A 25224-nucleotide genomic window follows, 5' to 3' on the forward strand; every position below is an offset into this window, starting at 1 on the left:
AACTTTAAGCATGTGGATTTCAGTGATTGTTCATGTACTTAACAGTGCTTAGGAGAATCGGGGGCCAGGTATATGGGTATATACACCCATATAATACATGACTGATCTGCCCCATCACACTGTTTTCTGGAGTGAGGGGAAGAAAGATAACTTATGAGTGAGTAACTTATAGCCAGGAGTGAGTTTTCTTGACCTCTTCTCCAGAGTGGAGATTAATGTCATAGAGAATCAGCCATTATGTATTATTTTCTGTACATAGGGGATATATTTTTTTTCCTTCTGCTTTCCTCTAAAAATGAAACTGTTGAAAGTGACAGCATGGGAAATTGGAATGTGTGGTAATCGAAGATAACGGGCAGTGCTAGAGTTTCAGTGACTGGGTGCTACTATCTTGTTGAAGTAAAATAGCCATGATCACACTTGGCTTAGGAACTGATACACACTGAAATGGACAAAGGGCAGCTAGTTGTCCAACTCTCACTGAAAAGTCAATAGAAACGGGCCACCAAACTCCTCTTTGTACCTTTGAAAATCTCCTCCTCTGTACATATTTGCCTATAAATATTTTATTTAAAATTAATTCGGGACATGAAACATTTATTCCCCATTTGAAACTCAAGGTCAGACATTTGGCCAATATCATATATGAGGATTTAGCAACATTAGTGGCAGTAAAACAAACATAGCTAAATTTCTTTTGCCCTGAAGATGTATTTCTTAATATAACAATAGTAGTGCTCCCTTCCATTAAATTAGCATCGTGATTTTTTTCAATAGTGGCTAAGCCCAGGGCAATGCTAGTTTTATATCTAATTTTTTTTATTGAAGATATTATATGAGCAGCATTCTGCATACCCTGAGTTAGTTTTTTGCATTGAGCCTCTAAAATATTATGAAGCCTTTCAAAAATGACCATTTGAAAGATCTCCACTAAACCAACTTGAAGACTAGGGGCTAGATCCAAAGCCCATTAAAGTCAATGGGAGCCTTTTCACTGACATCTGTGAACCTGGGACCTGGACCATTTTATCAGTATCTGAATTTAGGAAGACAGTAGCCACTCGGAGAAGTTCCACATGAAAATTTTTTTTAATCTTGTTTTTCTTAACTGGTATTCTTAGCTGCCTTCCAAAGAGCAAAGGTAGATTGTAAATTCTTTGTGACATGGATCATGAATGATTTCCTTTATGTACAGGGCCAAGCACAGCATCAGAACTTACTAGTCAGTAAAACAATAATTAATAAAAGAAGCGAGCAGGACAAGATCGAGATAAATGGTCAGTTTTCAGAATGGAGACAGATAAATAGTGGTGTCCCCTGGGGATCTTTACTGCAACCAGTCCTATTCAACATTCATAAATGATCTGGAAAAAGGGGTGAACAGTGAGGTGGCAATTTGCAAATGATACAAAACTACTAAAGATAGTTAAGTCCCAGGCAGACTGCGAAGAGCTACGAAAGGATCTCTCAAAACTGGGTGACTGGGCAACAAAATGGCAGATGAAATTCAATGGTGATAAATGCAAAGTAATGCACATTGGAAAACATAATCCCAACTATACATATAAAATGATGGGGTCTAAATTAGCTGTTGCCACTCAAGAAAGAGATCTTGGCGTCATCGTGGATAGTTCTCTGAAAACATCCACTCTGTGCAATGGCAGTCAAAAAAGCAAACAGAATGTTGGGAATCATTAAGAAAGGGATAGATAATAAGACAAAATATCATATTGCCTCTATATAAATCCATGGTATGCCCACATCTTGAATACTGTGTGCAGATGTGGTCGCCCCATCTCATAAAAGACATATTGGAATTGGAAAAGGTTCAGAAAAGGGCAACAAAAATGATTAGGGGTATGGAAAAGCTTCCATGTGAGAAGAGATTAATAAGCCTGGGACTTTTCAGCTTGAAAAAGAGACGAATAAGGGGGGATATGATAGAGGTCTATAAAGTCATGACTGGTGTGGAGAAAGTAAATAAGGAAGTGTTGTTTATTCCTTCTCATAACACAAGAACTAGGGGCCACCAAATGAAATTAATAGGCACCAGTTTTAAAACAAAGAAAAGGAAGTATTTTTTCACAGAACGCACAGTCAATCTCTGGAACGCCTTGCCAGAGGATGTTGTGGAAGGCCAAGACGATGACGGGATTCAAAAGAGAACTAGATAAATTCATGGAGGATGGGTCCATCAATGGTTATTAGCCAGGATGGGCAGGGATGGTGTCCTGAGCCTCTGTTTGCCAGAAGCTGGGAATAGGCGACAGGGGATGGATCACTTGATAATTACCTGTTCTGTTCATTCCCTCTGGGGCACCTGGCATTATTCACTGTCGGAAGACAGGATACTGGGCTAGATGGACCTTTGGTCTGACCCAGTATGGCCGTTCTTATGTTCTTGAGAGTAAAGAGGGAGTTCCAAGGAGATTAGAGGCATACATGACCCCTGCAAAGAGGACAAGTGTGCAGTAAAGAAAGTATCAAATAATCCATGTATTACAGAGAGAAACATCTGTTACATCCAAGGTACAAACCATTGCCACTTCCCCAACTTGGAATATTATGGTATCGCCAGAATTCAGCATGTATACTTACATCCTTAAGACTTGGTGTATTCCTATCCATATATGCTTTCTTGCCATCCTTATGCCATTATGTATGCAAATCAGGAAAACTGCAATAGTTGGCTCTTGAGTTGATCCAGAAAAGGGGGAGTTCTCTGACCCTTCCCCCCCCAAATTTCTACCCTTTTTTCAGAATTTTGAAAATCTGAAACGTCAGAAGTCTGACCATCTTGACCAGTTTTATAGCTTCTTGAAAAACAGGGGTGAGGAAATCATGAAAAAATAATTCATACTGTCCTTATTTCTTTATCATTTTAATGTTCTGTTAAAAATTTGAAAAATTTCAGCCACTTTATTCACTCCTGGCATCTACTCCTTGTTTTCACAAATTCTCCCCTCTTTCTTGAGAAAAGAAGGCTGATGGGGGGGTGGGGGGTGGGGAACCTGTTACCATACTCAACATATTTGATGATTGTTGATCAATATTCACTGAAGGTAAGCCAAGATGTGATGGGCTTAATCTGCAGCAAGGGAGATCTAGGTTAGATATTAGGAAAAACTTTCTAAGGCCAGGGAGAGTTAAGCTTTGGAATAGGTTACTAGGAGCACTTATGGAATCCCGGTCACTTGGAGGTTTTTATAAATAGTTTAGACAAACACCTGCTAGGGATAGTCGAGGTATACTGTGTCCTGTCTCAGGACAGGGAGCTACATTTAATGATATTAATGTACTAATGATAAAGAGATGCATAAGCAGAGTGATGGAATAGCAATATAAACACCTTATATCACTAAATCATCCGGTGTAGATCAGTCCGGCTACAATCTACCCCAGGGAAAGTCACAATCTTCATTATCCTCTGCAAACTTTTTTTTAACATTATGAATAATACAAACGTGTAACGAAGTATCTGGGTGGGCAAGCTCTGTTCTCCATAAACACCTCACACTGTATTAATGACTCCCTGAGACGCTGGTGACAAAGCTTTAGGAGTCGTCAGCAGCTAGGCATTCTCATCAAGAAGAGGTGAAATGTGCTGTAGCCAGACGATGGCTAAATTCTTCTGCTTTTCAAGACAAATGCAGCCAACTGCAGTTGAAGTGGGAGAGAGCCGAAAGTTGGGCGTGAAGTCCAGGGCTAACGAGTTGCGTCCGTGAAGCAGAAAAACACCAGATTTAGAAGGGAGGGGGACCCAGCCCAGGGTGTGTTCACGAGTGAGTTTAAGTCATTTACAAATAGGATCCTTTCTGTCAAAAACCCGATCGTTACAGCCCGGAAGCAGCTGGCGTTGTTTTGTTGACAGAGCCGTTGTAATTTGGGAGTGAAAACAGTTTGCTGAGCGAGGTATCGGCTTCCCCCACCCCTGGGATCTGTGTATTAAATTCTTGTGCGGATGCGGAAGGCTCAGACGTAACCTTTGCCTTTTCCTCGGCGTGTGCAGCGCCGGATTCTCTGGGGCGGGGGGGGGGGGGAAGCAGGAGGCTTCTGCTGGTGACTTGTTGAATGTCCAAGGACAACCATCTATCTCTCCCTCTGACTACTCTCGCCGGGGAGCTGGGTGCCTGCTAAACGATGTCCCTGCAGCCGGCAGGCTTGCTAATCCCCTCCTCGGGAACGTGGTCACCGGAGTGAGGGGCTGACCGCAGCCAGGGGACCAGCTCTCTCCTGGCTGATGGGATAGGGTGAGGGGGGGTCTCGCTTTTCCTTTGACCACCACGCCTCTCCCCACACGAAGCAAACCACCGCTTCGGTTCATGTTGTGACCCCCTCCAGGAGCCCACTCAAGTTAAATCGCAGGTTCACACTGCGCCCGCCACTGCCCACCGCCCTCCTCCAGACTAGACCGCATGGTGCAGGGCTGGGAAAGCCCAGCCAGGGGGACAAGCGACCACGCAGCTTGGCTTCCTTGGAAGAGTCCGGATGATCCGGCCACCCCCCAAAGCGGCCCCACCGCTGTCGCTCCAGAAGCATTGCCGACTCTTTCCCTACCCACCTCCTGGTACACCCAGAAGAATCCGAATCAAACGACCCGAGCCGAGAGGCGCCCGTGCCGTTCAGACACTGTGCGCGGCTTGTCATTCCACCCCCACTTTGGGGGGAAGCAGAATTTGCTAGTAGCCCCCCCACCCCAAAACCCTCTCCCTAAATCCTGCCCTGGGAGCCCCGCTCCCCTTTTAACGCAAGGTTTAATTCCCGCTCGCTGTGATGGACGCAGCTGTAGACCGGCCACGGGGAAAGTCCACCGGGGTCACTCCTGGTTGCAACAAAATGTGCCCCAAGGCAAAGGACTGAAAGTTGCGTGCGCGCGGAGAGGGGGCTGGCCCGTGCCCGTCGCCCTCTCTAACGCAGCTCTCCGGACGCATAGCGTGCTGTTTTTGCAACGGATAATACATAGGATCATGGCAAAGCCAGGGAGACACGTGGACGCGCGGCGATCTGATTAAATTCCCTTTTATCCATGCAGCTGGGCACGCATCTATCCTCTATCTCGGTGCAAGTTTCATTGCAAGGAATAATGGAGCCAGCAATCCTAAAATAAAGGGGCGCGGAGCGGAAAGAAGCGGGAGGGTAATACAGATCTACTTAATTTGCTGTCTTGACAGTGCCCGGCATAAAACCCACCCTGTGCGGCACAGCCCACTTCAGTGGCAGACGAGTGTGTAATAATCTAAACTAAACGGGACACCTCGGGGGGGAAGGATGCAGCAGAAGCTAGTTAATTTCTTCACTTGTCAATTGCCCCTCCTGTAGAGTTTCTCTGAGCCTAGCCCCCTCTCCTGCTAATTAAACTTCTTGCACACCACGATTTGCAATCATTGGGGGGTGGAGGGGGGATTGCAACCAACTATAATTGGCAAAGAAAATCTTGCAACGGCTGGAAAAGGTCATTGAAGGAGTTGGCTGCAAAAATATAATCTAAAAAGAGTGGCAGGCATGCGCAGTGCGAGGATGCCATATTGGAATGAGTCTGTAGTAAGTGAGAGAGAGACTGATCGCCTCTTCTGAACTGAGCTGAAGGGTCTTTGCCATTTTAGACACTGGAGGGAAAAAAACTTCACCCAGGTAAGACAGCGCGCCAGGCGTGTTTCCTTAAGTGGCCGAAGCCTTGATCTGCCCGGGGCGACCGTGTTTTCGCCGCTGGGGTGGACAGGGGAGCTTTTTTTCTTTTCTTTCAAGGTTTATTAAAAGGCGGAGGGGAGGGGAAAAAATAAAGCTTGGACAGAGGGTGGGGAAGAAAAAAAACCGCAATCTGGCGAGTTTTTCTTAAAAATGCCAGGGAGCAAGTTGTTGCAAAGTGGTTGGCTGTGCGTGTCTCTGGCAGACTCAGATCTAGAGCCTGGATTCTAGATACCTGCACTCTGGGTGGCTTTTTTTTTTTTTTTGCTTTTTTTTTTTTTAATAGTGTGATTGCCTTTCTTTTGCAGTGCATTTGAGAGTTGTCGTGGGCAGGGTTTGCAATGCATGTGCCATTCATCGCATGTCGGGGTTTTTTTTTGTGTGTGTGTGGGGGGGGGAGGTTGCGGGTGGATTTTTTTTTCTTTTGGAGCGTGCCACATTTTAGATGCATGCATACCCTCTCTCTCTTTTTAAAGTAATATCCTGTCATTTGGTGCTTTCCTGACATAAGCTCATGTGACCTCCTTTCGAATTTACTAGACTGCTGTATTTCTTGAGAGAGTTATTGTGTGTGTGTGTGTTTAAATCGGCAGAGCATATAAAATGTGTGTGTTTTAAAAATCTTGAAAGAGGATGAGATGCCCAATTTCCCAGCCCTGATCTGTACACATTTTTTTCTATAGAGCGAGAGAACTGCGGTAAATGAATATTTATAAAGCTTGTCAGTTTCAACATGGCGGGTTAAGGTGCCTTTAAAAACTGAAAATAAACATTTTGAGACTGGGGGAGGGAGTGTAACTTGGGGCGCTACGTGTTGGCTTCAACTCTGCTTTGTTGCCCAGGGAGGTGCGGCGGCGAACTACCTGGGGAATGGAAGAGTGGGGATCATGCCCCAGGGTTTTCGACTGGCAGACTTATTGGTGGGTAAAGTACATCACACAAGGCAGAGCAACCAAAGTGTGTGTGTGAGAGAGAGAGAGAGAGAGCGAGCGCTCGGGAGAAACCATCAAAAGGGGACCTGGACTCTGGCACCAAACGAGGCTGCTTTAAATGCCCAAACCGGCAGACAGGCTATGAAAGATAAATGCGGAGAGACACAGCAATAATTTATTTTACATTGAAACGAGGCGAGCCCAAGGAGGAGACCTTCTTTCGGAGCTCCTGGCATCTCCGCTGCCAAGCCTTGGCTGGTGCAGTGAACCGGGGATGTGGGGTTCCCCCCTCCCCGGTTGTTTTTGTTTAAAAAATAAAAATAGAGGGTGCAAAAGCTCTATACCACTAGCTGCGTGCAGATGTGTGCTGCAAAACAGGCCGTTTAATCCTTTTATCATCAGAGGACCCGAGGCACGTTGCAATAAAAATTCTCTTTGCCAGGGAGCCTTTAAAAAGCAAGGATCAAAGCGCGAACCTGTCGTCTGCAGAGCATGCAAAGCGGAGACTTCGGAGGGGGGCAGAGCAGTGGTTTGGAGGAAGGAGTTGTGCGTACTCTTTCCTGGTTCCGAATTTGAAGTGCATTTCCACGAGGGCAGGGGGAGAGGAGGAGGCAGGCTGGTTGAAACACCAGAGAAACTTCCTTGTTTCAGTTCAGGCAACGTTTCTGGGTTGCTGTTGTTCCGATGTTCAACTTTTGCCCCCCTCCCCGGGCCACCCCTCTGCGGCGTGTTGAGGCCACTGGGGGGGGGGGAAGGAAAGCAGAACCCAGGTGACCCCCTCCCCCTGGCCTCTTGGACACTAGTGAGAGGGGATCATCTTTTTAAGCGAGGGGAAAAGGGGGGGGGGGGAGGCGCTTCACAAACCGCGATGCTTGCTAGCAGGAGAGCCCCCGTGATTAATGGGAGACGGTGTCTTCTGTGTTGCGACGCCAACAGAGGTCGCCTTTTGCAAACCACTGCTCCCCCCCACCCCACCCCCCCAGGCCGCACAACTTTTGCTGCCGGGCGCTTCGGCTCCCGGAGGTGGGGACGGGGGCCAACTCCAGTGGCTTGGCGTCGCGGGCTGTTGTCAGATGAAACCGCTGCTGGACCAAGGGGGCACGCTGGAGGCGCCGCGTGAACGAATCCCCTCCGGTTTGCGCGGCGTGGAAAGGGATCGGAGGCCGGGACAAGCCCCCAGCCCAGCCCCGATGCGGCGGCTTTGGAGATCTGTCCTTCCCGATCCGCTTCGCCTCCGTGTGGCGCTCGGGAAGCGCCCGTGAGCGGCGAGCGCTGGCCGCTCCGCGGAAAAGCGACTTCTCCCCTCGACGGTGTCTCCTGGTAGACGCGCTAAGAGCAAGCAGGGAGGACTGCCGAGGATCGCAGGACAATGGGGGGCTTCAGAGAATCCCATGAAAGAGTCTAACACCGGCCTAAAATGGCTCTTTCCTTGCAAACTGCGAATTCAGCGGGGACCACCTCCCTTGCACTCACGTGGCTCATGACACGTTTGAGAATTAACTCTAAGTCCCCGATCTAGGGAAGATCGCAGTCGCGGGGATTTCGAGCGTTGTGTCTCGATTTTGTGCCCTGGGCGCAAGTGTAGCGTGTAAGGAGATTCAGTGATCGCAGCCCCCCTGCGCGTGTGTTTTGTGCAAGACGAGGAAAGGACTCAGAGCCTGGCGGCATTGCTAGCTCCAGATCCTGCCTCCACCGACCGATCTGCCATGCACGCGCAGTCCTCTGTGCAAAATCCATCTCTTTCTGCTGAGGCAATAAAGAAACACATCAAGAGGTTCTTCGTTTAAAGGGACCGCTTTCCCCCAAAGCATTGCATGTTGCTTTATGCGTTGGATGGAGGACGAGCTTTGCCTGGCTGCTCCTTCAGTTCCCTCAGCTAATGGGTTCCCAAGAGAGAAGGGGGGGAGATCTCGGAAGTATTTCTTGGGACTGTAAGAGCCTCAGACATTCTTCCTGGCACGGATAAGCTCTGAACTGGGATGCTGGGGAGAGGGAGAGGGAGGGAGGGAATTGCCTTCAGTGGTAATTGGACTGGAAGAAAAAGTGTAAGACTTTTCTTTGAGAAGATTTTAATTTCTCCTGCAATGCCCTTGCCCTTCATCTGAGCTCTCCTCTCATTCCCTTGGGTTAGAATGAAGGCTCTGATGCCGATTCTCTCTCTGTTGCATTTTGCCTGCTCGCAGCTTTAGGTCCGAAAGGGTCCCCAAGTAGGGGCGGGGAAAAATTCATGCAGGTGCAGCAGATGGTAACTGTCAAACACCTTGTCAGTGTATCCTTTTCTTCATCCAGTCCAGGGGTTCTCAGACTTTTGTACTAGTGACCCCTTTCACACAGCAAGCCTCTGAGTGTGACCCCCCCCTTCTACATTAAAAACACTTTTAAAAATCTATTTAACACCATTATAAATGCTGGAGGCAAAGCAGGGTTTGGGGTGGAGGCTGACAGTTCGCGACCCCCCACCCCCATGTAATAACCTCCTGACTCCCAGTTTGAGAACCCCTGATCTAGTCAAAATGTTGTTTGACAGCCTCATGAGTTACTTCCTGACAAGTATCTTGCTGAGTGGATAGATATAGAGACACAGGTACCCCTTGCAAAGGTAAAACTTGTTTGGGAGTTTAGCCTGCGTAAGGATGGCAGAATAGAGGGTTTGGCTGTGGTGTGATATGATCTTTGATCCTGTCTACACGAACACACACACACACACACACTTACGCTGACCCCTATGGTGGGTTTGTGTGTGTTCTGTACATAGCCTTTCAGTTTTCTAGCCTCAGATGTGAAGTTTATTTGGTCTGTGTCCATCACACCCTATTGCCCTTCTGTTCCTCTCCCACCCAAGTCAGTGTCTTGGAGTACACCACCACAAATGTCTGTGTGGAGGTTGTCAGGCTGCAGGTGGTTTCTTGGGAGGTTTACTGCAAAGGGGCACAAACTGAAATACAGAGCCCAGGCAATGGCAGTGTAATGACCCGGGTGGCTCTCGCAAACGTTAATATAAAGGTTTCAGAGTAGCAGCCGTGTTAGTCTGTATTCGCAAAAGGAAAAGGAGGACTTGTGGCACCTGAGAGACTAACAAATTTATTTGAGCATAAGCTTTCGTGCATCCGATGAAGTGAGCTGTAGCTCACAAAAGCTTATGCTCAAATAAATTTGTTAGTCTCTCAGGTGTCACAAGTCCTCCTGTTCTTTTTGTTAATATAAAGCTGATCTCTTCTCACCAAAAGGAGGCAGAGCACTGATGCCAACTCCCCTTCAGCAGCAAAGAGGAAAGAGAAATGGATTATAGGGTGACTGTTTTCAAGTAGCTGTGGTATAACGTGATGGTTATTAACTGACCCATCTTTATTGAGCAGAAGCTAAGACATAGTGAGCAAACAGAATCAAGTAGCATTTTTATCCTATCTTGGCAATTGTTACCTCTGCATTAGGCAAAGAGAGCTTGAATGTAATAGGGCTAGAGACGGCTTCCCTTTTTCGGTTCAGGGGATGTCTTTGTTGCTGTTGTTTGATTGCTTCACTGTGGTTTGCGTTCTATAGGTGAATGAATTGGGTTGGTGCTCAGAGGAACAGGAATGTAATTAATTATAAGATCAGCGATGCCAAGGGTTGGCTGTCCCTAAGAGTGAGATTTACAGCTTCAAAGAGTGAGATTCAAGGCCAAAGAGTGAGACTTTCCAGGTGGTGTTTTAGGTCATTGCTTGAGACCGAGATTCTCATCTTTGTTCCTTGGTGAGATCCAATAGTCCAGGTTTTTAATCCAACCAGCATTTAATAGTTTGTTTTAAAATGTACACTGCTTAATATTGCATATGAAACTCTTAAATATTCTAATTCATACTAAAGTCTAGGGCATGTGAGAATTCTATATGCAATGCAAATAAGTGGATTTTAATAAAAATGATTATTTTCTAGTTAGAACAAAAACCTGGATGGTTGGAGATCCCTGAGGACCAGAGATAATAACCTCTGGTTGAAGCACACAGTCAGTGGACAGGACAAGAGAAATATTTCAAAAGTAAACTTTTTATATAAACCTAACAAAAAAGAAAACTGTTTTATCAATATAACAATATGTTTGGTTTGCATATCATCTTGTCACAATGATCATCCATTTGAAAAATACAGTACAAATATTTGGTTTGTATATTGCTCAAATTATATTTACAACAAACAAAAATAAACAGATTCCAAAATAAATAAACACAAAATATATTAATTAAAATTAAATAATTAAAACAGTACATTAGTGAATGTAAAAATAAATAAAGTAATTACATTTAATTAATTTGAAACTAACAAACCATAGATAAAGGATTCAGATCCCACATTTCTTTTAATATGTAATTTGGTTTCACATTTTAGCCACCTGCCTTGTTATATTGCCAAGTGGCCCCTTTTGCTGTTTTTATAACTTCCTTTGGTGGCTCAAACTTGAAACATGGCTCAGGATTTCCAGCTTCAATTAGATAATAGAGGGCAGTGTCCTGTCTAGTCCGAGGTGTGGTCTGAATGGTGTCTTATTCTTTTGAACAAAACTCAACATGCCCTCATCTCCTGCATTTGAGTGGAGTAAAACTAAGCCAAGCCTGGCAACCCTGGAATGGGAACGTAAGAAGACCACTAGGGCTTTTGACATTGTTAAGATATGCCCAAACAGAGTCCATCCCGTATTGCACAGTAGTGTTATCTGTCTCAGTCTGTAATGCTGCCTCATCCCAGACATATTGTACATGATTTTCTGCATCAACTGGTAATCAACAAATTCCTCTTGCAGCTTCTCTGTCTCAGGCGGAGAGAGATTGAACATGTGCTGGTATCTGCCAACAAAGTCAGGTTTTCCCTAATATCAGTGTTCACAAATGCTGCCATCGTTAACATTTCATCATTCCAAGGGAGCGTCTCACATGCATAGTTGGCTATGCTAGCGTAGAATGCTCTGGCTGTGCAAAAGAACTTCTGTTTTGCAAAAGGGCTGATATCCCCTTTGCGCTTCCAACTTCTGTACAACCTGTTTTGTGACCAAATCTACAAACACGGTTTGTCTCTTTCAGCACCTGCGTAAAAGTCTTTTAAATCTTTAGCTAGTTACTCAAAATGCATGAGATAAGTTTAGGAATATGTGTGAGAGTGAGATTGCATGCTTATGAGTGAATCTCACACCCAGTGAGTGAGACTTGACATGACTGAAGAGACCTTTTTTATTCATCATGTACCCCGAACTGAAGGAGGTGGAGTGAATGTTATAACAAAGCTAATAACTTTCATGCTAATTAGAGAGTAGGTCTAATAACTTTTATGATAAGGTGGATTCTCAGTGTGAACACTTAGAAAATGAAATTAGAAAATGCATTTAAATAGATTTGAACAAATGATATCTAGAGATGAATTTGTTGTAAACAAGACAATATTCATTTGCCGTTTTGTAGAGGGTACATTTGATATTAGAGTAAATTAAACCACTGATCATACTTTCATACATTTATACCTGATAGATGTTATAAGCATGTTGCACACATTACTAGTATATGTTACAGATGGATGCAAGAACATCTGTAGAAGGCATTATACATAGTTGTACAGGCAGGCCATGGTTGTAAGCAACTATTGATCTGTTGGACTAACAGCTTTTTATTACAATATCATTTATTAAAGCTTTAAAGTTCCCTTGCTTAAAATAGTACCAATAGTATGTATGACTGTTGTACTATAAATAATATAATCATAGGACAATATTATTTCATGTCACTTTACAAGTCTTTGTTGGCTGTATATCGTGTTAGCACCTGCAAAAGGATAGAAAATGGTGACAGCTGTGTATTTTGTATGAAAATAAAAAGCCTGCAGAGATGGGGTCGAGGGGGGGGGGGGAAGTAATGACAACCCATTGTTATCTAATCAGATGTAATTGAGTCCCAGAAGAGTTCTGCATCTTAGCCGATCAATGTTGCTAGCTACTGAAAGGACATAGAGATTTCAAGAGTTCAAGAGCGTGTGGGATTGAGCTGTATCTTTAACATTCAGTCACTTCCTCTAAGGGAAAATGCAAACTAGGAGGATTCTTTGGTTGACATATCTATTTCCAAAGGCATCATATAATATTTTTCTTCTTTAAAGCTTGATACCAAGAGGAGGCATTAAGGATGACGCAGTAATCTCCTTCTACCGATGCTGCACCAGTAGTAAGCACTAGGTCCAATACCACTGAAAGGATAACATCAATCTAAAGCTAAGCTATTCCTTATTCTGAGCATCCCATCTTCTTTCCTCCTTCCGTGAGACTGTAAGCTCTTCAGACCCTGGGCAGTTTTCATTCCAAGGCTTGTATAGTGCTAAGCACACTGTTGGTACTCAAAGTAACCTTTTAAACATCACGATCCCTGCCTTGCTGCTAGAAAAGTGAATGCCTTTTGGCACTCGGATACAATGCTCACGGGCCACACAAGTATTTAGGTAGCCAAAACTCTCCTTAGTACTATTTCAATCAGTTAGCAAGCCCAAAACTGTCGGGTGCCTCCGAAAGCAATCACGACCTTTGCCCCAAAGAGCTTACAAACTAACATTAGACACAATGTAATGAGAAGGAAACTGCAGCAGGAAGGGGATGAGGATGGAAGATAGGTAAAATAAGTAGGATTATGTGGTTAGTCAGTGGGGATGAGTCAATGGCATGATACATTAGAGACAGTATTTTTTCAATGATTCTCTTAGTTGATTAATTTCATGTAGGTGTCGCAGCAGAAGTGAGTCTTAATCAGGAAGCGAATTAAAAGAGGGCTTCATAGACCAGCTGAGGAGGGGTATGCAGGCTGGTGTTTGAAGATATTTTAGGGAGAGAAGCGGATGAATGAGATATTGAGGCTGGCATTGCTGGTGGGGCAGAGCATTGGGGAGGACGTGAGACATGACAAGCACAGGGTTTGAAGAGGAGGATAAGAAGTTGAAACTTGATGTAGTGGAGGAGGAGAAGCCAGGGACAGATTCAAAGAGTGAGGAGTGTCAAAAATGACAGGCATGGAAGGTGATCTTACCAGCCGTGTTCTACATGAAGGGAAGAGATGGTGATGCATGTGGCAGAGAGGCTGTTTTAAAAAAATAAAATGTTCATTACTCATGTTACCCTTTAAAACAAACAAACCTACTCTGATGCAGCAAGAGCCTAAATGCTGCAGCTTACAATAGTAATACGATTTGCAAATCTTGTGGTAATTACATTGCTGTAGTGTAATTGTCCATTGCTATGACATATTGTCGCATTTCTTAGGGTAACATTCTGTACATTATTATTTAAATAATTTAAAAATCTCCCTCAGGTTTCTGCACTTAAGACTGCATGTTTACTCTTTGCACTTTACCCAAACTTGGGCAATGCAAATGGCTAGTCAGTTTCACTTCTCTCTACAGAAGGTTTCTAGTCAACTTCATTTTATGGTCTCATGTATTACTGGCTCAACGGTACAGGTGTTTGGGGGGCAGACCCCAGAGCTGGCGCTAGGCATAAACAGACTAAGCAATTGCGGCTCAAGGGGGCTCCCTATTTACTTGTTGTTGCTTTATTATTATTGGGGTGTGTGTGGGGGGGAGAGGGGGTGGCGGGGATGACAAAATATTCCTGTTTAGGACCCCAAATGGGCTAGCACTGGCCTATCCTGCAGGGGAATACAGAAATGCAAAAAAAAAAGACTGTTTCACTGACCTCTAAAAAATCACAGAAATATTTCTACTAATATTGGGTTTTTACAAAACCCAAATTTGGGATGTAAACAAAATATCCCTTTAAGGACAATTTTGAAGAGTGTATGTATACTTATCCCATATTTTTATTTAAAAAAATGAAACTTACAAAATTAACCAGTAGCAAAAAAAAAAAAAAGGCATTAAAATGACAGCTTAGACTGAATGTGAAGCCACTAAGAAATGAGCCAAGTGCTCGAACTTTGCAGTCCTTAGTCAGACAAGTAATCCTTGGTCACATGATTAGTCCCATTAGTATCAGTGGCATAGGCAAGGACTACTCACTTGAGTAAAAGTACAGGATCTAGTTCAATCACAGGTTATTGGTCTGGATAATGTATATTTACTCAGTAGGGAAGAATAATTCCCTCCAGTGAAAGTCACTGGTTAAAATTCTGTGGCCTGTGTAATGCAGGAGGTTAGACAAGATAATCATGACCCTTCTAGTCTGTGAATCCAGCTTCAGTTCATTTCAGTGGAAGAAGACTAGCAATAATTTCCCCAGGAACATTAAAATATCCCATACAAAAAAAAAGTGTAGACAAACGAACTATTTAATTTTTTCATCTAGGAAAGAGTTTTGATGAGTTAACAATTTAATTCTTAAATCAAGGGTAAGGCATTTGGGAATGCTGCTTCCTGAATATAGGTCAGGCAGATGTTAGCGTTGAATCCGCAATATGTGAGTATGTTGGGTTTGATGACACATTAATATTGCATGATCTAGAGTAGTTTGGATGTTCACCACTTCATCTTTAGAGGCCATTTGCCGAATGAAATGGAATCCAATTTGTTTTCCTTGGGAGAAAAGGGGTGGAATTTTAGGACGCTCTGAACTAAAATGTACGGTAAAAATTGATTCTGAATAAACTGAGCCAGCAAATACACCACAGGCTATACTTGCTTGTCATTAAAGAATAGAAGAAGTGCTTTTTTACTTGCCTTCATAATGTTTTAAGGCATGGCAGCAAATAATTGTGATTGACACAGGACAAGGTCTTGATCCTATGCACACTTATACTCATGTGTAATTCCTTGCAGACAATGGGACTATTCATGGATGTAAAGTTATGAGAAGTGTCTGTGTTGTGGGATCAGAGCCTAAATGCTGATCAGGTGGAAAGAGTAAAATACATTGGGCACTGCCAAGATCTAGAATGTGATCTTCCTAAAAAGTATTACAATCTAATGGCAGATGTTTCCTCGATTCTAACTTGCTTCTCTTTTTTGGAAAGCCTCTCTGATTACCAAGAAATTCAGCAACATAAAAGCCAGAATTAGTTATCCTGAGCAATTGGTGCCTTGGCTGATTAAGCAGTTCTGGACTGGTCCCTGTATTAGAGTCACTAAAACAGTGTTTTGTGTTCCCTTTGGTGACTCCTCGCATTTAACTAATCAGCCCCGTTCACAGGACATGGTTGACTTCAGTCAATGTGGCTGGTGCCAAATAAGATGGTTTGGGCTGATAAACAGTTGTGTGTATGTGTTAAATTAACAACACTTTTACATAGATAATTTTCAGCTCTATTTAAAACAGTGGGGTGGATTTGAAGCAGCCACATGATCCTGTGGCTATAACTTTTGTGCTCCTTTCCTTCACAAAGCATGTGCTGTATTTTTTCCTGTATCTGCTTGCTTTCTGTTTTGTTTAAATTGCAAGGTCTTTGGGGTCCTGATTTGCTGAATCAGTCCCCTGAAGAAGACCAACACTACAGTCCATATTTAACTTTAAGCACAACGTAATCTCATCCCTGTTCAGCAAAACCCTTAGGGCTAGATTCACACCAGGGCGTAGGGTCGTCTGCGCAGCAAGCGGGATCCCACGGCAGCAAGTCTCAGAGCCTGTGTCTACAGACCGGTGGGACAGGACATATAAAGGGAGGGCTCAGTAGCTCAGTAGAGCAGGAGCCAGGGAAGGAGACGGATGTCTCCAGTCTGCTGCGGCAACCCGGAGCTGAACCTGCGCCCTGCAGCACCCTGCCCCCAGAGGAGACTAGGCCTGAAGAGGTGTTGCCAGGACTGCCATCTACTGTGCGCTTACTGTCCGGCTACCTTGCTGACTGACTCTAGGTCAGTATGCTGCGGCTGGCTCCCCACTGACCCACTGGTGGACCACTCTGCCACTGTTAGGACCCTGGGCTGGGATGTGGTGGAGTCGGGCTAGCCCGTGTCCCTCTACCTCCTGCCACACTACCCGTGGGGCGGCAAACTCTCCACCCTAGGTGAAGAGGCCTGTGTGAATCTTTCGTCCGTCTTTGGATGCTAGACTTGGTTGGTGCTCACCCCGGCTGGAGCCCCTTGGTTGTGGTGGTGCTCCCCCCAGAGACGGTGTGGATGCTCCCCCCTACCTGAACTCCTAGACTGTGTGTGTTTGCCGGCTGCCTTAGCTGGCAGGCTGAGGCTAAAGCCTGCTCCCTGCTTGGCCCTGCTCAAAGGGCTAGAACTCCAGCCTGTTTAGTGCTGCCAGCCCCAGCTGAGGGGCTGGGAGCTAAAGACTACTCAGCGCTCTGCCACGCCCGAGGGTAGGGACGAGAGCACCAGACGATTATGGTTGGTTTGCCTGTTAGACGGGCACAGAACTATAGACTACTTATGGCTCGGCCCTGCCAGTGTGACCCAAAGCCGAGGGTTACCGCCCAATACAGTGAGGCAGGGTGGCCTGCCTCTGCACTAAAGAGCGAGGGACCACTACAGGGAGGTAATAGCTTTTATTGGACCGACTTCTGTTGGTGAGAGAGACATGCTTTCAAGCCACACAGCATAGGCACCGCCTCCATGGGTGATCCAGCTCTGGAGCACCCGCTGGAAGAAAATTAGTGGGTGCTTAGTACCCACCAGCAGCCAAGCTCTCTCCTCCCTCCCAGTGCCTCTGCACAGCTGTTCTGCAGCACGCAGGAGGCTCTGGGAGGGCAGGGGAGGGGAGAAGTGGGAAGGGGGTGGGAAGAGGTGGGGGAGGGATGGGAAGAGGTGGGGCGGGGCCTTGGGGAAATGGGCGGGGTAGGAAGAGGTGGGGGTGGGGTTTGGAAGAAGGGGTGGAGTGAGGGTGGATCGAGCACCCCCTGGGTAGAGAGAAAGTCAGATACTATGTCACAGGACAAATGCAAAGTACACTTAGGAAGGAACAATCAGTTGCAAACATACAAAATGGGAAATGACTGCCTAGGAAGGAGAACTGTGGAAAGGGATCTAGGGGTCATAGTGGATCACAAGCTGAATATGAGTCAGTGTAACACTGTTGCAAAAAAACAAAAAACAAACATCATTCTGGATGTATTAGTAGGAGTATTGTAAGCAAGACACAAAAAGTAATTCTTCCGCTCTACTCTGCACTGATAAGGCCTCAATTGTGTCCAGTTCTGGGCACCACATTTCAGGAAAGATGTGGACAAATTAGAGAAAGTCCAAAGAAGAGCAACAAAAACAATTAAAGGTCTCGAAAACCTGACCTATGAGGGAAGACTGAAAAAATTGGGTTTGTTTGGTCTGGAGAAGAGAAGACTGAGAGGGGATATGATAACAGTTTTCAAGTACATAAAAGGTTCTTACAAGGAGGAAGGAGAAAAATAGTTCTTAACCTCTGAGGGCAGGGCAAGAAGCAAGGGGCTTAAAGTGCAGCAAGGGTGGTTTAGGTTGGACATTAGGAAAAACTTCCTAAATGTCAGGGTGGTTAAGCAGTGGAATAAATTGCATAGGGAGGTTGTGGAATCTCCATCATTGAGGATTTTTAAGAGCAGGTTGGACAAACACCTGACAGGGATGGTCTAGATCAGTGCTACTCAAAGTGGTGGTCTGCGGACCAGTGCCGGTCCACGAGCCATCGGCTGCCGGTCTGCGCGCACATTGGTAATAAAAATTGCTGGTCCCCCACATCAGATATCTAGACCAGTGCTTCTCAAGCTAATACTTAGTCCTGCCTTGAGTGCAGGGGACTGGACTAGATGACCTCTCGAGGTCCCTTCCCGTTCTGTGATTCTATAGAACTCTTCTTGAGGTCTGGGAACGGTAGTCCCAGCTTCATTGCAAAATGCAATAGCGGAACTGATTATTTCGCGTATGTTGTTAGCACACAGTGTATGGGCCCATCAAAGATAGAGTGGCCTGTTAACACCTCAGCAGTCATAGGACAAAAAGGGGGGTTATCGGTTATAGATGGTCTTACTAAGCCATAAATCCAGTGACCCTGCAGCCCATGAGTCTTCGGCTCTGTCTGTTCAATGGATCCTTCAGTGGCAGAACTGTAAGCTCTCCTGTGGAGCTGCTCTATGCTGATGAGAGGGCCCTCCCGCCGGCATAATGAAACCACCCCCAATGAGCGGCGGTAGCTATGTGGGTGGGAGAGCATCGTCTGCTGACATAGTGCTGTCCACAGCAGTACTTTTGTCGGTGAAACTTATGTCCGTCGGGGGTGGTTTTTTCACACCCCTGACCGACAAAAGTTTTGCCAACAAAAGTGATAGTGTAGACAAAGCCTTAGTATATAGCAAAGTTATGAATGTAAGCTCCCAAGCTTTGTACCTGTGCAGGTTTCCTTTGAGGACGAGGACTGAGAGGTCAGATACAGAGTGATCGCTTTGTGAAAAGCATTTGCCCAAAGGTGATGCGGTGTTTTTGTCTTATCATTTTTCTGTGTGCGTTCATTCAAGAGCATAATGATTGTCTGGTTTCACCCACATAGTTGTTAGTGGGGCATTTATTGCACTGGACAAAGTACACCACATATTGTGATAAGCATGTGTAGTATCCATGGACCTTGACAGGTGTGTTTTGGGAGGGTTTTGATCATTGTAGCACTGTAGCTGTGTCTGCAGATTTTGCATCTGTTGTTCTGGCAGAGTTTGGTGCTGCTTCGAGTGGGTGTGTCCTGGTCTGCAGAGAGCAAAACCTGCACGACACGTTCAAAAGACAAGGCTGGGAGTGTAAATTCATAACTCTGCTAGACACTAAAACTCATGGACTTCACAGACTCACTGGATTTATAGTTTATTACAACAATCCATAACCCACTAGCCCTCTCTTTTTGTCCTCTGACTGCAGAAGTGTTAACAGGCCACTCTGTCTTGAATGGTCTCTTACAATATATTGTAACTAGTTATGCTAAACAAACTGTTCCACCTTGCATTTTGCCACGATGCTGGGAGTATCTTTCCCAAACCTGAAGAAGAGCTCTGTGTGGCTCGAAAGCTTGTGCCTCTCACCAAGAGATATTGGTCCAATAAAAGATATGACCAACCCTGTCTCGTTAATTCAGGAGGAAGGCAGTGGAGAATCAGTCTGTTTAACTGTCAGTCAGGGTGGATAAAAATCAGATTATTTTTTTAAATCATTGATTTTTTTATTTAAATCGGATTATTTTGATAAAATGCTTTTTGAGGAAAAAAACCCATCTAAAGATAGTTTTAATTATGATACATTATAGCTCAAAGATATCTCATCATGGAATAGGGATTATAAATTGTAATTCTATAGCATTAGACAATATATTCATGTAATGTTTAAGAAAAGTTTTGTAAATGAGTTCCAATAATTCATGGATTAGGGACCCAATTTTATGGGATTCCAGGGGCGTCTGTATAGATTATTTAGGCTAATCTTTCTATCTACCCAAAGGGACTCAGTGCTCAGTCTAGAAGATACCATCAGAGATGCTTAGTTTTGCAGTTCTCAGACTGTGGATTTGTGTCTCCAGAGATAACATGCTTGTTAACAGCAAAAATGTTTTTAAATAAATAAATATATAGAGGTGAGAAATAACAGATCTCAACCCTATTGTCCCTCTGCAAATTTTGTGTACACAGAGTCAATCCCTTACCCCTCTCTAAAAGTGCGGAGCTTCAAAAAGTTCAAAGAATAGAAGGTTTCAGAGTAGCAGCCGTGTTAGTCTGTTTTCGCAAAAAGAAAAGGAGTACTTGTGCCACAAGTACTCCTTTTCTTTTAATGAATAGAAGGTTGTTTGGGACGGAATAGATCTGGACAAGAAGAAGATGTCTGGAGATAAATGTGAGAAGGGAGGGACAGGCAGTAGAAACAAAAGTGAAACTGTTTGAGCAGCATATTCCAGAAGTCTTGAGGTCTTTCTGAGTGTAGCGTTCATTGATTTGAGAGCTACCAGACCATTCTCTCACTAGAAGGGAAAACCTATAATGGCAGCAGGCCATAAAAGAGCCAGTTTGGGAATAAGAACCATTCAAGAAATATATGTTTGCTGATGATGTTTTAAAGAAAGTCACACCAGTGAACTGGTGGAAATCACTTAAGCACTTGGATTCAGAGACTGGTGAAGTGATAATCTCACTTTTAACAGCCGTAGCTTCTTCTGCCGGTGTAGAAAGAATATTTTCTGCCTTTGGACTAATTCATTCCAAATTGAGAAGTCGTTTGGGACCCGAAAAAGCAGGAAAGCTTGTTTTTCTTTTCCAGATTATGAACAAACAGGAAAATGAAGGTGGAGACAACAGAGTTAGCTGCAGAAGCCAATACTTTAAGTTTCTCATGTTGACCTGGCTGACATAGTCGATTTGATTTTTGTTTTGTTTTTAAAAAAAATTCATTTAACTATTTTAGTTAAAAACAATTTTAACAAAAACAAGCCTGATTTTAAAAAAAACTTGAATGTTGAATTAAATTAAAAAATGTACATGCTTGTTTTGTTAAAATATTATTACATGTTTGCTATTGAAGAAAAAAAATCCAGAATACATAACATTGTTGTTTTAGTTAAATAAAACAATTTAAATGTTCTCCTCCTCCTAAAAAGAAAAGGAGTACTTGTGGCACCTTAGAGACTAACCAATTTATTTGAGCATAAGCTTTCGTGAGCTACAGCTCACTTCGGAAGTAAGCTGTAGCTCACGAAAGCTTATGCTCAAATAAATTGGTTAGTCTCTAAGGTGCCACAAGTACTCCTTTTCTTTTTGCGAATACAGACTAACACGGCTGTTACTCTGAAACCTGTCATTATGCAAGGCACTTCTTCTCCTAATACAGCATGGCAAGAAAATCCTCCAAATATTAATGATTAACCTGTTGAATTGGAGATAGTTCACCTCCCAATGACTTCATAAATATCTGCTTCAATTACCTTTGGTAAATGAAATAACCAATCATTCATTTTCTGATATAGCTGTAAAACTCATCTGAAAAGTTTTCAAAATAAATCACTTTAAAAATGTATAGTGTGTAACTTCTAAAAATGAAACCTACATCTATCTCTGAGTTGTGAAGAATATGTAGAAAACTATGATTAAATCGAGTCTTCCTGACTAGTGATTTAAATCATAGTTTTCTACATAAAAGTGCAGTCTTGTTGGTTGTTATAACCTTAATACATATTCTTCACAACTCAGAGATAGATGTAGGTTTCATTTTTAGAAGGTACACACTATACAAATCCACCCTGCTGTCAGTTAATAATAAGAGAATCATCCTTTGTCATTTTAGGGCCCAGTCTTGCATTCTGAAAGGCAGTGATCCTTTGGCGCCATCAGTGGGCACGGAGGGCACAATCAAGCTCTCCTTGCACGCCAGGAAGACCCCCAAAAGTCAGTTTGGCCCAGGTCCACAGAAGGGACTTAGGTGCCTCATAGATTACTGGAACAGCACTGTGATCCTCAAAGTCTGAGTTAGGGCGTATAGGTGCCTCTACAATGAACGGGGAGAGATAGGCACCTTGGAATGTGATTCACTAAGCCAACACGTTAGGCAGGGAGCCACCTAAGCAAGCCAATGGGAGATGCCAATAAGAGGGGGGGTGCTGAGCCCCTCCCCTCTCCGAGACCGATGCTGAATTCTGAGTTGCAGAGAGGCACCCAGCTCTGCTAGCAATCCAGAAAACAGGGAAGATAGGCACTCCTCTGCCTAACTCGCATACGGGGCTGGAGAGCCCTTCTCACTCTCTCTCTGGCTCAATAATTATTTAAATATTCAATTACTTAAAGTGGAATAAATTCAGTGGGAGAGATTGAGGAAGGCCAACATTGGAATGCCCCATCGCCCAGTGATTAGGGCACTCGCCTGAGAGATGGCACATGGGTGTTCAAATCCTTTTTCATCAGGGGGACTTGGACCAGGGTCTCCCACAGCCAGAGCGAATATCCGAACCGCTAGGCTAAAAGTTGTAAGGGAATTCTCCCTCCCAGCTGTTTTGTGTGGCATTAGGCACACCTGCAGGATTGGGCCCCACGGGTGACCTAGGCTTGCAGACGCTGGTCTTCCCTCCGGTTTATGGATCACTTTGGGGCTTAGGTGGGCCATAGGCATCCGGGCAGATAGAGGGAAGCAGCAGAGTGCATGCTGAGAGGCAGAAACAAAGGCACTGTGAGGATGTTTACTGCAAAAACTTCAAAGGTGAGTGACTTTTGGCACCTACAAGGAGAGTGGGCAGCCAGATGGCAGTTTTGTGGTGCCTAAAAATGGGACCTAGGTGTCAAAGTCTGGTATCTTGTGGATCCAGGCCTTTGTGATTAGTAAGAAATGCAGGATTGGTCCTTTAGAACAGGGTGGGTCTCAACCTTAGAATCACAGAATATCAGGGTTGGAAGGGACCTCAGGAGGTCCTCTAGTCCAACCCCCTGCTCAAAGCAGGACCAATCTCCAATTTTTGCCCCAGATCCCTAAATAGCCCCCTCAAGGATTGAACTCACAACCCTGGGTTTAGCAGGCCAATGCTCAAACCACTGAGCTATCCCTCCCGCTTTTTCTTTCTGAGCCCCCCCCCAACATGCTATACAAACTCCACGGCCCAGCTGTGCCACAACTGTTCTTCTGCATATAAAAGCCGGGGGTAGCAAGCAGGGCAGTTGCCCAGGACCCTATGCCACAGGGGGGCCTTGCGAAGCTAAGTTGCTCAGGCTTCAGCCCTGCGTGGCGGGGCTTTGGCTTTCTGCCCTGGGAGTGTAACATCGGTCATACTTGGAGGACCCCGTAAAACCTGCTCGCAGGCCCTGGACCCCGGCTGAGAACCACTGCCTTAGAAAATACTTGGAAATGGCCAGGGAGCAATCGCAATAGTCCTGAATCTCACTAATCCCAAACATCCAGTTCAGTCTGGGGAACTATAAGATACTGCACATGCCAGACCTGATCCTACCCTCAGTGAATGGCAGCTTTTTGGCATTAAGTTCATAATTTGCAATTGAATCTGTATGGCTTTGCCCCTGGCTTCGGGGGGTGGGAGGGCAGGACCTATCATTCTAGGTGCTGTGTCAGGCTCACCATGAGTGGAACAGTACAGCATAAATACATAGACCAGATCCAATTAGATTATCCAAGCTATCTAACTTTTTCTAGTAGTGTGTAGCTTGCTCTTTGTAAACAAGTTAGTTGAACTAATTAGAGATATTACTGTATCTAATTGTATCTGTCTAAATATTATCTTATCCAGTGATACTCAGACCTCAGTGATTCAGGAGCCAAATTGGTGATCAGCCTTACCCAAAAGAACCACAGTCGTGGGAAGTCATTGTTTCATTACTATATATACATTATTCTCACAGCAGAATGACTGACCAAGTATTATTATTTTATTAACTACAATTGGTTAATAACATAGTAAAAGCCTCCTGATTGGTTAATAATTAAATCACACTGGGTTTTAATACCATGTGCTGCAAAGAGTGACACATTAAAGAGCCACTTGCAGCTCGCAAGCCTCAGTCTTAGTATCACTGATCTACTCTCTATATTTATATTGTATTCAGTACTGTATTATGGTGTTAAGCATAGTGTAAGTTTCTAGTGGGATAGATCTGTTCCCATTGAAATCAAGGCTCTGGGTGTCATCAAACCCCATATAGATTTATTTATACATTGTATGCTCAATGCCATTTCCGTCAACGTGGGCAGGATCAGCCCTATAATTTGGGGAGCACTTCTAGTTCTCCGGATTAATATGGATCTCTTCTGGGAATATTTTTGAGCCACCACAGCACTTTCCAAGTAGTTATTTGCCCTTAATCAAATCTTGCAGAGTGTTCAGTGTCACAAGGAAACAATCACGGGACATAAACGAGAACAGTTGTTGAAGGGCTCTGCTTAGAGCCTTTAATTTTTAAAAGGATGGAAATGTTGAAGAAATGATCCTTAAGAGGTTTCCAACTGGTACTTTGTCTAAAAAGAGAGCCAGGCTCCTTCTCTTGAAGGTGGGAGGCTGGTTTTTAATGTGTTCAGTAGTGCTTCTGAATGATGCTCCATTTGCATAGTGCAGAGGTTTAGAGAGGGGTAAGTACTGTACCATGCTGATCCTTTAAAAGTGAGGGGTTATTGAGAAGCTGCCTCGACCTAGATTGTCAGATTTCACTCTGAGCTGCAAGCTACTTGCCTTATTCATGCACGTCATCCCATAAACACTCAGTGGGATGACTTGCCAAAGGTGGGGAGAATGTAACCCATTTGATGGGATTTCCCTGATAGACTTGTTCACTGCACTCGGGTAATCTGAAGAGTTAAGAGAAGGACCATGCCCAGACTTAGGGTATGTCCACAGGTTTCAGAGTAGCAGCCGTGTTAGTCTGTATTCTCAAAAAGAAAAGGAGGACTTGTGGCACCTTAGAGACTAACTAATTTATTTGAGCATCAGCTTTCATGAGCTACAGCTCACTTCATCGGATTCATAAAGCCCAGGTGTGTGGGACCTGGGCTTGTGGACTTGGTGCTCGAGCATCTTTACTGCATTGTAAACCAGCATTTACAATTGCTGGACCTGGGTGTCTCAGCTATGCTAACGCGTCCATATTGCACTACGCAGACCTTCTGACTGAGGTCTGTGGCTTGAACTGCATCCGCAGCGGGACTCAGGCTCTGACCTACCCCGCTAGGAAGTCCTAGGACCAGGGCCTTGGGTGCTTGCTGACCTGAGTCAGACTGATTTGTGTGTGCA

The 25224-nt window shown here is 44.5% G+C and overlaps 1 protein-coding gene across 3 annotated transcripts in view; it reads left to right on the forward strand.

Annotated features, from left to right (window-relative positions):
* Positions 1 to 5073: 5073 nt before the first annotated feature.
* SFMBT2 (Scm like with four mbt domains 2) overlaps positions 5074 to 25224 on the forward strand; it is a 194804-nt gene continuing 174653 nt past the window's right edge. For 2 of the 3 annotated variants that reach the window (XM_077836910.1, XM_077836926.1), the window contains exon 1: positions 5540 to 5631. The gene's annotated coding sequence lies outside the window, so the exon portion shown is untranslated. Of the gene's footprint in view, positions 5137 to 5539; positions 5632 to 25224 lie in introns of those variants that run through there. The other variant, XM_077836919.1, reaches the window with a different exon arrangement.

Source organism: Eretmochelys imbricata, chromosome 1 (genome assembly GCF_965152235.1).
Source record: "Eretmochelys imbricata isolate rEreImb1 chromosome 1, rEreImb1.hap1, whole genome shotgun sequence".
NCBI classification, from domain to species: domain Eukaryota; kingdom Metazoa; phylum Chordata; order Testudines; family Cheloniidae; genus Eretmochelys; species Eretmochelys imbricata.